We start from the raw sequence: 13,819 nt of genomic DNA, 5'->3' as shown, positions 1-13,819 counted from the left end.
TGCATGAATGAACACGCAGACCACGGAGGAGATACTTGGGAAGTGCTCAAAAATTCACCCAGCTGGTGTTCTGGAACTTTCCAAGAAATGTCTCTCTTCTAAGTGCTCTGTTGGTACAGATTTCAGCACTGTGAACCAAGTGCTAGGGAGGCATGCTCCAGAATGCATGGGCTGGGGGCAGGGGGGCGGTGAGAAATAGAAGATCTGGGGGTCCATTTGCAGAATATAGTTTTCAGCCTTAGTTGGAACCAATTGTAGCCATTTTTAATTGTAGACCTTCCCCTTTGCTGGCCCCAATTTTAAAATGACCCAATCGCATAGATGGTACCCCTGAGTCCTCCAATCAAGGCCATGGGAGTGCTGCGTCAGGTAGGTAGATACACAGGTGGACTGCCGGCCCAGGTGCGCTGGCTAGCGGGGTTCCACAGCCCACACTTCTGGCAGAAGCAAAGGTCTGCCTTGCCCACCCACTTCCAGCACGTGTTTGGTGTCTTGCAACTCCTCGTTATTTCTAACAGGGGTCCACTGTGCCTGCCAAGACGTGGAGAGATGGACCCAAAGGCTCACCTCACTAAGGCCACTCAGACCCAGGGCTCCACCAAAAGCCTGCGGCCCCCAGCCCCATGCACCAACTCCCCCACTTTGAACCGCACCCATTCTTTATCCAGGACCAACCAGCCCCACCCAAGGACCTGCGGTGAGGTTCGTTAAAACAGTTTATGGGACACAAGGAGCTCTTTCTGTCGATCCCCCACCAACAACCAAGATAAAGAGTCTGAGGCCAAAAGGAGCCAGGATGTCACACACAGCACCAACCCAAGCCCGTGACAGAAACCCCCAACATTCCTAAGCAGCACCCCAAAAAGCAGAGGGGGGTTCAGTGGCATGTAAGGAGGGCACACTGTTACACACATGGGGGGCTGAGCTCCAGCTCAACGGTTGGGTTTTGAAAAAGCTCCTTGACCTCCTGAGCTCATGAAAACAGGGCTGGCAGAGAGACCAGGCACCCCAGTCCACCCTGCAGGGCCAAACCACTCAGCTTCAGTTATGCAGGGTCCCAGGTCCCAGGGTGGCCCTTTGCAAAGTCAGTCAGGTTAGCGGATGGGAGCTGGGGACCAGCGGCCCCTTGTGTTCTGCAGGTCAGAGACACAGTGCTCAGGAGCATGCTTACCCCTGGTGACTCCAGGCAAGTGCCAACAGACCCACCTGAATCCACTCAACTGACCCGGTCCAGGAATCCAAGGTGCAGAACAGAGACTGGCTGTGAACGAGAAGTTACTCAAAGACGCAGGCAGCAGGGCACCCAGTTCTGGGAGTCTGAACTCCCCGGCTTCCTCTGCACCTCTGCAGGGTCCAGAGCAGGGAGAGGAGAGGGTGTCTGTGGGTCCAGCCCAGTCCAGACTTTGAGCACAGGCTCTGGAACTGAGAGACTCTGGAGAACTGAAGCCAAGCCCTTCTCCCTCCCTTTCCCAAGCTCCTACCATCATAGAGGCTCGGCCCACCAACATTCCAGTGCAGGGACTGCCTAGCAATGATTTCTATTTTCCTTTACCACACAGGATCACCAAGACTGGCAGGCCAGCACAGTGGTTAACGGCAGCACAAGCTCTCGAGCCAACCTGTTATAACTGGAATGCCAGCTCAGTGTTAGCTGTGCGACCTCAGAGACTATAGTTAACCTCTCTGAGCCTCCATTTTTTTTTTCTCATTTATAAAATGGGGCTAATTATAGCTCTATTCCTCCTAGGATTGTTACAGGAATTAAATCACATAACAGATGAGGCCTAATTTGAATGGCCCAAGAGTTAATAAGCACTAGATAAATGTCAGCTGTGATTATTACTTACTAATCTAATTATCATGATCAGGAAGCCATTTAATTTAGCAGATCTGACTGGTGAGAGCTTCATGTATTGTCACATTGGACAGAGATTTACCGGCAAAAGACCATTAAGAAAAGCAGGAAGGAAACCAGCCTTCTTTGTCAGCTTCCTAGAGGAGCAATCATTCCGGTCAGGATTTCACAGTGCCCCCCTCAAAGCAGAGATTCTGTCCCCCAGTCTGCAGATGAGGTCATCAGAGCTCAGAGGGGCCAAGGTGACACACTGCTCTCCAAAGCTAGTCCATCAGTTCAGGGACAGAAACAGGCTTCCAAAGCATCACTTCCCCACGACCCCATCCCGTAACAGCCGGCTGCTCCCACCATCACTCCTCGTCCTCCTATTGACCCACTGCAGGGGACGCTACTAAGGGCTCTTCCAGCCACAGCCCAGCAGGTAAGAGAGGAGACGTGCAGAGACCCTCCCCAGCACCCCAGGCCCAGCGCCTTGGGACCCGCCCTCCATCAGAAAACGGTCTTCCTCTCCCTCTGTGGTCCTGCAGCACCCTGCTTCTGCCGTTCTGCAGCTGGGAAAACTGCCACTTAGAGGTAGCCCTTCTGGGGTCACATGAAGCCACGGATTCAAACCCAGGCTGCTGTCTCTGAGAGGAGCCCGTGAAACACTTTCAGACGGTCTTCCTCTCCTTCCACCGACTGGAGGAGAGGCAGGCCCTGCTTTCCAGTAACTGCCCAGAACACAGCAGGCGGCCAGCCCTTCACACCTCGGAGGCTCCCAAGGCAACCAGCAGGCAACAGCAAGACAGTGGTCTGCCTGACCCCGGCCCCTTTAATTTTTAAAAGCCTCAACCAGGTCTCTTGGTCCATCAGCAAACATGAACCGACCTCCAATTAAGGGATCTGAAATACAAGGTGGACCCGAACAGGGTGCTTTGGCCAGAAATGCTCAGGGGCTCCCCAAGGAGACACAGAATGGCAGGAGCCACCTGGATCAAAAAAGGTCAAAGTGTCCCTGAGCTGAGAGGACAGAGCAACTAACTGTGAGGGAAGTCAGAGGGGGCTCTGCAGACCCTGCAGCTGGTTCAAGGTCAAGACGGACGGAAGACAGGGAGAGGGAAACGGAGTCAGAAAGCTTCACAGGAGAGGGGGGCCTCAGCTCCTGCCTCTGCCAACATCAGCAGCTGCCTGGCGGCTGTGACAGTGGCCCCCTGCCCCACTCCAGCCACAGCAAGGAGCGTCTCCAACAGTCCTAACAGGTCCCACCTCAGGGTCCCAGACGATGGGAACATTTAACCACGAGTCCCGCTGGGCATTACGAATCCAATGTGCAAGGGCAGATGGTGCCAATGCGGGAACAAGCAACGGGGGTCCACGTCCCAGCAGCCGAGCATCTTCCAATCAGGACGCCCAACGTGACTGCCCGTGGAGCAGAACTGCGGTTTCTATGGTGGAGTCGCAGCACAGCTCGGCCTTGATCTAGCACCAAATGAAGAAAAGGAAAGGAAGATTCCAAAAAGATGAGGCAGCAGTCACAAAACCGAGACAGAGGAGGCTGCGGAGGAAGAACAGCCGCGGTATAACCCTAAAGGAATTTCCTCCTTAGTCACTGCAAGGCGAGGGACCTCAACACCAGACAAGGAAGGTCCCCAGAGGGGCCCTGCGCACAGATGGGGGAGGAAGCTGGTGGGTAAGGAGCACTTTTCCTTTTGGTCAGACAACACCCGCTCTGTCCCCTCCCTCAGCCCAGCCGCTCCCTCCTCCCACTGCCCATGAAATACTTGGCTCAGAAAACCCGAATCCACAATCACCAGGTGACACCTAGAAAACAGGGTCCTTTAAGATGGTGGTGACCCGATGGAAAATACGAATATGTCCCATGATCACCGCAGCCCGGGCTTCCTGGTCCAATCTGCTCCTGTAAAGCACCGAGTAAAACGCCAGGAGTCCATCCATAATCCTCTGAGCTGTTTGGAGTAGGTTCTTCCTTTCCACCCCACTGCCTGCCACACCCCCTTTCAGTGTCCACCCTGCAGGCCAATAGAGCTGCGGTATAACTTCCTGTCATCCTCCAGAGTGCTGGCCGGCGGCTGGCTATGGCTTCCGGAGACCCTGCAGGAGAACCGGGACTGTAAACAGCAGGTTCCTGGAACATCCTTCAGGCACAAGAGCCTCCTGCAGGTCAAGGGCTCCCGCTGTCCTTATGGAGCCAGAGGCCCCACACTGAGGTCACTGAACATTGAGACTTCTGGGGTGGGAAGCCTGTGTCCAGGAGGCCCAGGGGAGGGTGGGATGCCAGCTGAGTCCTGACCCTCTCTCAGCCTGTCAAACCCTGCCACATGAAGACCACGAGGCATTCACCCCTTGGGGTTGCTGGAAGAATCACTTAGATCCGAGCACATAATGGGTATGCAGTAAAGCCAAAGACTCGCGGGAGATGTAGCTCAATGGTAGAACGCCTGCCTAGAATGCATGAGACCTTAGGTTTGATCCCCAGGGATGCAAAAAAAAGGGGGGGGGGGTTTGGAATCTAACCAGATGTGGTGGTGTACCTATAATCCCAGTGACTGGGGAGGCTGAGGAAGGACAATCACAAGTTTGAGGCCAACCTGGGCCATTTACTGAGACCCCCCCGCCATCTCAAAATAAAAAATGAAAAGGGTTGGGGATGTATCTCAGTGGTAAAGCTCCCCTGGATTCAGTCCCCAAGACAAAAAAAAAAAAATGTGAGTAGGAAAAACTCACATAAGAACCCAGCTATTGATGCCTGCCTTTCAACATCCCCAGCCATTACTAAGTTCAAGATCCTGACATTTGACAGAATTGATCAAAACCAGGCTCAAACATCAGACCGCAGAGGTGACAGGCCTCTCTAGTCCCCAGAACAGAGCCCACCCCCTCCAAGGACATCAGAGGTGTCCTGAAAGCCATTTCTCACCCACTCGTCACACCAAAGGGGCACAATCTGCTGGGCCTACGCCAGACTTCCTCCCAATTTGCCCCTCTACCACAATGTTGCTCTCTAAACATTTATCATCCTCAGGAAGATGCAGAATGCTGGTGCCATCCAACTCAAAATGCAGTGTCAACTGGAACCTTCCCAGCCATTTGGAGGATTTATTCTGGTGCTAACTAGAGAGCAGATGAAACCCCAGGAATGCTATAATTAAGTCTGCAAATGGCAACCAAGATCCCCTCCCCCCCCCCTCCCCCCCGGTCTCTTGTCTTGCTTGGGCTCTCAAGATTCCCTCAGATTACCAACAAGGACAAAGGAACCTACAGGAACAAGAATGTAACCCAGGGAGCCATCAGGGGCTGGTCATGAAAGCAGAGTGGGGAAAGCTGCTCCGTCTGGAGGAAGACTGGCCCAGGTGTTCCCAAGAGCTGCTGAAAACCAACCGCATGACAGTCAGCAAGGTCCTGATCCTCTCTCAACAGCTGTAGGGTCCCCTGTGAAGTGGTGGTCAGAACGACGACCAGGCTTCAGGGCACCCTTGGTACGTGTTCGGTGCAGTGCTAAATGTATCTCATTTAAACCTCAAAACCTTCCCACACGGAGGAAAGATTAGAACCTTATGTTACAGAAAGGGAAACGAGAGGTCAAGACGAGTCAGACAACGTGCCTGAAGCCACATTCACCAATGGTAGAGCCAGGATTCAAATCAGGTGGGCCCAATTAGATCCCCTGAAACCACTGTACCTGGCTGCATGTGACAGAGAAGACTCAGACTAGGTTGGGTAAATCTACAGTGGGAGACTGGACCTCCATGGGTAACAGAAGCAACCTGGCAGGACTGCAACCGCAATTAAATGAGATGAAGCCATGCGAAATGTCAGAAGACAGCAAATACGTGAACTTAACGGAGCCCAAGGGTCCTCGATGTCTCAGCCCTGCCCTTAACAGGTGCTCAGTGGACACTGGTTGAATGGAGAGATGACCGATGAATGTGCAAACCTTACAGGTGTGTCGGAAGGAATAAAAGGTGTACAAAAAAAGAACTGTCGGCACTCCAGAACCCCAAAGACAGGCACTAGGGGACAAGTCTCTTCTCCAGGTGGGGCTCCATGGATGTCACCCCTGGATAACACACAGGTGGTCCACATCTCTAAAACCAATCAGCCCCCAGCAAAGATAGTGAAGCTCAGCACACCAAAGAGCAGGTGAAAGGGCCCAAGCTGTTGTCATCTGCCAGGGTGATAAAGCAGGAGGAGATGGGCTGGGGATCTAGCTCAGTGGGTAGAGTGCTTGCCTTGAATGCACAAGGTCCTGGGTTCAATCCCTAGTACCACACACACACACAAAAAAAAAAAGAGGATAAAGCAGGAGGAGGCGACATACTTAAGCACCACCCTAGCCCTCTACCTCCCATAACAGCATGAGTTCCTTAAACCACCTAATGAAGTTGGCCCAGTCAGACCCCTAAACATATGCCCAAGCGCCTATGTGTGACTCTGGGGAAGGACAGGAAGCCAGGCACCCATGAGAAGTGCCTGGGTTCTGCAGATACACGCAACATAGCATAAGCCCAGAAGGATGGGGCCAGGGAAGGGATGCGAGGCCTGCTCCCCAGTCCTGGCACACAGGGCCCTGGCTCAGAAGGGCCCCAGCTAGCATAGACGCTGTATAGAAATCTTAAGTCATTTTTCAACAAGGGGCCCTGTGTTTTGATTTGCATAGTCCCACATACTTGCATAGTGGGACTATGCAAGTCAAAATAGAGGGACCCTGTTGAAAATAGATCCTGTTGACATAGATCGCCATCCTACCTACCCTGGATGAACCAAAAGGGCCACCTCCCTTCCTGGCCTCAGTCTCTCAGCAGTGAAATGGGGGCACACACCTACCCCAGAACTGCCAAAGCTGGCCAGGCCCTGCGCACCAGCCCTTGGCCAGTGTGAGCTGCGTCCTCCTAACTGATGAGATCCTAAGCTTGCCACCTGGCGACTGGGGTGCCAACTCAGGAACTGTCTACCAAGGGGGTCCTTTAAGGGGCCAAAAAGACCAGAGACAGACACACACCGTGGAAAGGTGAGAACTGACATGCCCCACTCACACCAAGCCGAGCTGTCAACTCCCGGAGGACAGTGATACGGCTGTTGACCGGTGACGAGTTCTTGCTTCCCCAATGTGGAAGAATAACACCAGAGAAGCACGCCGAGGCAAGGTCAGAGTAGAAATTAGAAGTTTATTAAAGGACAGTAGAAAAGACTTCTCCCGGAGGAAGAAGGGGACCCAAGAGGTGGAATCCGTGGAAGTGCGGTTGTTTCCCCTTTTTATAGTTTTGGTGATGGAATGTAGGTTGGAGGCCCGAGGGGTGGGACCCAGGTGGGCCAAAGAAGTAGTCTGAGCAGGAAGGACTTCATTAACACTTCTTTGGGATGGGCTATCTTCAAATCTGCTGGGGCTGTTCATTAACATTCCTTTGGGGTGGACTTTGGCCTAGGGCCTTTTCCGGACTTCCATGAGTTGTCCTGCGTTTCCTGGAATCATTCTCAGCATGGCCTCCATTTTAGATTTCACTCCATATTAGACCTGATTTACCTAACTACACTGACTACCTGACTTTAAATCTGGCTTCAACAGGACACAGGACCTGGGCTTGGAGTGGCCCCCACTGATCAAGGCCACGCACAGTCTGAAGCCGCCAAGTAAATACAGGAGGGCCCGCGAGCTGTCCAAAGGCGGGAGCTCAGGGTGCCACCTCAGCACAGGTAGGGTGAGCCACCACCCTGACGCCTAGGACTGAGGGGCTCCCAGAATACAGGACTTCCACTGCCAAGGCCAGAAAAGTCCTGCTCACCCAACTGTAAGTGTCCCTATGTCTAAGACAATGCCATTTCTCTTTTTTTTTCCCCATTCAAAGCAAGCAAGCCACATCCCAAGCAGGTGCCAATCCTGGGGGTGGGGACAGGGCATTGGTTCAGTGACACTTGTGTTTCAGAGCTAGACAATTCACATTAGGCAGAGAAACTGTCCCAAATCTACAGCAGATTCCGGAACACAAAAAGGCTTTCTGAAAGACAGTGGAAGACAGACGGAGAGAACACAGGGCTGGGACGGAGCACCTCAGCGTCCCCAGCGCTGGTCACAACACGTCCTGGAAGGAAGAACCCCCAGCAGTGCCGGACAGTGGCAGGTGGAGAGACGGAGGGAAAGACACCCGGCCCCAGCAAGCAGCCAACAGTCGGACAAAAGAGGGGGAAGAAGCCCCCAGCCCACCCCTCACCCTCCACCACTGGAAATAATCCACTTTCTGGCAGGGCAGGAGGTGAGACAGCCAGCAGGTTGACAGGCACACCCACGCCCAGCCAGGGCCACCAAGCTCCTCACAGGCTCACCACAGCCACTCCGAGTCCCACTGCGGCAGGAAAGGGCCACACTTGGCTCACCTGTCTGACATGAGCCCAACCCCATGTGGCCCACGGATGACAGCCCCAGTCTGGTCCCCAACATCATAACAGGGTGCTCCGCTGCCCAGCTGTAGCCTGCAAACGCCTTGTCCCTGAAGATGCCATGAGCCACCGTCAGAGGATGTGTCCTGAGACAGTGTCAGCAGACAATTCTGCCTCTGTTCCCTCCCCAGTGCTCCTGGCTGAACACTTCACGGGGGTCTTCACATCAGAATAACAAAATGTTTTCTCCTGTCTTTTAGGGTAACTAGGTCACCCTTCAACTTCTCATAGCCCCTCACTCTGCCCCTCCCAGGCGCAGCTGAGAACCATGTTCAGACTCCAGCAAACGCGCTTTTCTTCTCCCAAAACGTCCTGCCCAGCGCAGCTCAGGTTAGCCTGTAGGCAGCCTGTAGGGCAGAGGCCCAACACACCCACCCTCCTGAGACTTCCAGGGGTCAAGGTCAGGGTCTGGCTTCAGAGTGTGAGACTGCTTTCCTGCAGTGATTACAGACCTTCCACTGCCTCCAAACTCTCTGGGGGGTGACCAGGGAGGTCAAACAGAGACCCCACTGCAGTGGCTCCCGCCATTAACTCTGGAATTCCACAGGCCTCTGTTTTCTCAAGCTTTCTTACACTGAAGAATCAGGAGGAGGGGGCTGTGATTCTCACCCCCCACCTGCCTTCAAGGAGAAAGCCAGGAGGTGGCTCCCATGGTGAGGCCAGCAGCCCCCTGGGCCCCTGGAGAAAGAGCTAACACAGAGCAAATGCTGGTTGGCCAGTGCTGGGTATGAACTAGAGAGAGATCTGAAGGTGTCCCATCTACAGATGAACCAAATGAAGGTCAGAGAGGTGAAGGAACTTAGTAAGGCCACACAGCTATAAAACAGCCAAGTTCCAAATCCTGAGTGATTTGGCTCTATCCTCCAACAGTTACAGGTGGATGTCCAAGAGGGCAAGGACCTCTTTGACACAGCCCCTCCAATGGCAGGTTGCTAAATGACCATGCCTGATCCAGGTCTGTAGGACCCAAATCCCAAATGACCACTGAGACCAGAGTGTAATTCTGGAAGGAGACAGTTCGCCCAGCACTGAAAACAGTCCCCGATGGCATCACTGAGATCACCCCTTGCCATTGTTGCACCTCCTGCTAAAATGCAACGCCTGTAGATTTTATTATCTGTCAATGTCAGAGCGTAGGACACCTTCAATAAACGTGTGCTCAGTGAACGCGCCATGGGAAGGCCTTCTGCTAAATTTCCTATAAAACCTCGAGAAAGCGCTGTCCATAATCTGCTTGACCAGTCTCATGTAAATTCACAACTTGCAATAAACTTTTTTTCAATGTTTATGATCCAGAAGAACTTCCTGTCTCTCAAAAGCAAACAGGCCCCTTCCTTTAGACCAAGGACCACCCACAGCTTACCGAGGCCACACCCACTAATTTACATATCACCTAGGTTCTGAAAGCCAAAGACATTTACTCCCCAGCCCCATAGGAATTGTTTGCCAATCCTTAATTTAGACATAAATATCACCTACTCAGCACATGCCAACTAGCAAGTTCAGAGATAAAAAACTTAACATTAAATTTTAGTGCCTCAATCATCTCCACTATTTTTTGTTTCTCTGTGCCTGTCTGTTTTGATCTTCTAATTGCACTTTAGCTTTTTACTTAAAAATAGCTAATATTTCTTCAGTGCATATTATACGTCAGACACTGAATTGAGTCCTTGCACGTATACCCTTCTCTAACTCTCACAATAAACTCATGGCAGAGGTAAAATCATCCTCTATGTATTAAGGAGAAATGAATGAAAGAAAAGTATTGACAATGTCACCCACTGACTGCACAGGGGTGATATTTACTGTCATAATTCAACCTCAGAGAACATGACAGAGGTTGATGGGGAAATATGGGTGCTTGATCATTATGTAGACTAGGCAGGGCCAAGATCAGTAGCTGCAGCCAACAGAATTAGGGGATTATAAAGCACTAATGCTCTGGGATTCTTGTGGTCCTTAATTTAGCTTTAGACCAAGGGGTACGTACAGTCACTTCATCACAAATCTTCCAGATTTAGGCAAAATCACAATGAACTAAAGTCTCAGCTGACCTGAGCAGGACATAGAGTTACCCATGTCACAGACTCACAGACCCTGCCCCCATGACATGGCAGGGGTCACCTGGCCAACAGAGCAGAATCCAATCAAGGACCTGGGCTTCAAATTGAGTCCTCTTCAGGAAGGCGGAGGCCACTTTTGTTACGTAGCATTTTTACAAAGATGAAGATATTCTTTCTTAAATATCTTCATCCTAAGCAGTGATATCTGCAAAATCAGAGGCATTTGTGGGATTTTTTTCCTGAACTTATCAAAACAATATAAAACAATTATTTTGTTTAACAGAAGCTTACCTGTCCACTAAAAGCACCTTCACACCTCATCAGCCCACCAAGAAACTCTGGCCAAGCAGGGGCAGAAGGCTGACGTGTCCATGTGCACGCACAGCTTCTGAGCTCTCTGGGGACGACCATGACAGCTTTGAATGTCTCTGAACCTGGGTTTCTTCAAAGGTAAGCAGAAGGGTCTCATCCACCTCACCAGATTGGGAGGTCAAGCAGGCTCCTTCCAGGTGTTCATACAGCAGCTCTGAATCGGCCCTAAGCTGGTCACTGAAACCCCAGAAGAGTGGACGCTGTGGGAAAACAGGAGGGCACTGAGCCATCTGTGACAACAGCAGCTGAGGGTCCACATGGGCAGGAGGGCAGCCCTAAGGACTAGAGCATGGGCTGTCAATCACCACGGGGACCCATTGAGGAAAAGCACAGTCTGAGATATCGGGGCTCAGCAAGACAGACATCCTGTCAAGCAGCTCAGATGGGACCAGCCAACAAGCTCGTGGGCTCCGAGCAGAGATGCGAACTGCGCAAGCGTGAATGGAGAACCGCGGGAGCTGCTTTGGGCACAGGCAGCATCAACACCAGACCCAGCAGCCATGGGAACACCAGCTGCAGGACCTGCCATCTAACTGGTGAGTCCTGCGGCCACTAAACGTGGTGCTGTCCTGATGGCCATGTCTGGTTTCCCCGTGTCACACCTGTCACCCACCGTAAGTGTGATAAGGCCCCTTTGACAACCCCAAGGGTCCCAACTTAGAAGAGAAACTATTCAGTTCCCTTCCAATGAGGGTACCAAGGGTCAGAGAAGAGAGGTCATCTATCCAAGGTCACAGTCACAGGGTGGGATGGGAGGCCCCCCAACAAGCAATAAGAGGTTGTGCCTCTCAGGTCCAGGTCCCATGGCTTTGTAGTCAGACAGAACTGTGTTCAAATGCTTCCCGTCGTCCCTGGGGACACTCTCTGGCCTTGACTCTGTGTGCCCAGTGACTCCAGCAGTAAACAGATCACAAAGACACCACCTAACCAGCAGCTCTGTTTTGAGGTCTGCATGGAACCATGTTTGCCATGACCCCTGCACAGATCCTGGCTTAACAAATGTGACTTGCTGCCAGACTCACATCCACGGGGAGCAGCCTCCTCACAGACACCGGGGGAGTCTTGTCTATAACCGTTGTGTGCCTTCTGGTCCCCGAGCCCACACTCACCCTACCGTGGGGAGCAGGCGATAACCCAGACCACCACGGTGGTGTTGTTCTAGGAAGTAACTGATAAAAGGAGAAAAACAGAGCCATGGGCCATGTGATAAGCAAGGCACAGCGACCACAGGGCCGCCATGGAAGGGTTGGGGAGAGAAGGCCCGGGAAGGCAGAAAGCAGGAGATGGTCCATGAGGCACCTCCACTCCCACGCTCACCTTCCTGGCAGAGATCCCCCCATCCAGGATAGCTCTGCTCACCACTGCTGACCCAGCGGAATCTCCCAGCCTTGAAAGTCTCCCCAGATCCTCGGCAGCCCCCTCCCTGGCCAGCCACAGCAGCACAACACCCATCACATTAGGTGGTAAGCCCTGGTGTCCCCAAGGGCACGTCCTACATCCTGACTCTGATATCTCCTGGGGACCAGCACTCGTCCATGCCTCCTGAGGGACAAGAAAGACACCCAGTTCTAAGGACCCAGCAAGCATTCCACAGCAGGAAGTGCTGGCTCTACACACTCTTCTGGAGAAGTCCTAGCCCTTCAGCTGGAGTGGCTGAAGGTTTGGATAAAACACCAGGGAGTCCTTGGTCTCCTGCTCTGCCTTCTCCTGAAAAAATACCCTTAAGCAAGGAGCCGAACAGCCTCAAGGCTCCCGACCACAAGGTAGGCTCCCAGTCAGCCCGCCTGGTTGGACTGTGGGGCTAAACTATGCAGATGCTGCAAAGGAGGACGTCCTTCCCTCAGTCCTTCTCAGGAAAGCTGAAAGCAACCCGCAGCAGGGCTGCCATCTTGCTAATGCAAGCAGTCTCCTGTGTCCCAGATGGAGCCAGAGCCTGGTTCCTTGCCTCAGAGAGCACTAGCTGTATGTATCGAATCCAGTCACTTGCACAGATGTTGTGCATCCAGGAGCCGTGGGTAGGAGCAGCATGTGAGAGCCAGGACTCTACCACACGAGGAGGTGAGGACAGCCTGTCTAGGAAGGTCCACTGGCAGGACGCAATCAGGAAGCCTACCGCTACCAGACCCCAAGCCCTACCCAAGTGCCTTCCGGGTAGTCAAATCCCTGGTGGCCCCAGGTGACCTGAGTGCTTATGGGAACTGACCTGTCCTTCAGGAAGCCCAGCACTAAGGCCAACACATATTGGAGCTACCAACGTCCTAAGCCACCAACAGACCTGAGAGGCCAATCCTGCCTGTCAGCTGCAGAGGCACAAGTAGGCCTATGCTGGCCAGTGCGGCTGTCCACTCCCTCCAGCTGGCATGAGGCTCTCTTCCCTTGCCTACCAATGACCTGCCACTTGACCTACTCACAGGTTCCAGGAACTGTGACCTGTCATCAGCTGTCCATGCCAACTGGTAGTGCTCAGTTCAAAGTCTAACACTGCCTACCTGGCTCTGCTCAGAGTGACCTTCAAGGACCAAGTGACACCTACCATCCCCAAGCCTCAGCACTGTCCAGACCCTGTGCAGAGGGTCCAACGTGTCCCTGACACCACTGTCTATTTTGTGATCCTCAACACTGACCCTGTCAAGCAGGATGATCTTTCGCCCCCACTGAAGAGAACAGGGAAAGGAACCCAGCAGCCACTTGCCCCGAATTACACAGGATGCACATGCTGGAGGCTGACACTCAGGACAGGCGCCTGCGGACATCCGACTCTCTCAGCATCAGCCACGCGGACTTACGTTGTTTCCAGCTGTCTGCTTGGAGCTAGACAACCATCCCCCCAGGCACATCTTCCCCACTGAACCTCAGGTGTCCTAATTCACTAACCATCATGTCTTCCTTCATCCTTTCTACAGAATTTAGGACGGTGTGACCGGCGTGTGACGATGTTTTAAAGACACGGACATGCTCCAGAGACCCTGGCCTTCAAGGCACATACACCCCGGAAGACTTTGATACAAGAACCAGGAAGATCAGTGAAGGGTGACAGGCAGGACAGCACACGTCAGCACAAGGCACAGGGGCAGCTCCCAGGAAGGACCTTTCAATT

At 52.8% G+C, this 13,819-nt stretch overlaps 1 long non-coding RNA gene across 1 annotated transcript in view; it reads right to left on the bottom strand.

Moving 5' to 3' along the window:
* The window catches only part of LOC143382296 (uncharacterized), a 131,697-nt gene that overhangs the window by 58,390 nt on the left and 59,488 nt on the right, over positions 1-13,819 (bottom strand). The gene's annotated exons all lie outside the window — the stretch shown is intronic.

The sequence above is a fragment of the Callospermophilus lateralis genome, chromosome 16 (assembly GCF_048772815.1).
Source record: "Callospermophilus lateralis isolate mCalLat2 chromosome 16, mCalLat2.hap1, whole genome shotgun sequence".
Classification (NCBI taxonomy): domain Eukaryota; kingdom Metazoa; phylum Chordata; class Mammalia; order Rodentia; family Sciuridae; genus Callospermophilus; species Callospermophilus lateralis.
This window is presented reverse-complemented; position numbering and strand designations above follow the sequence as displayed.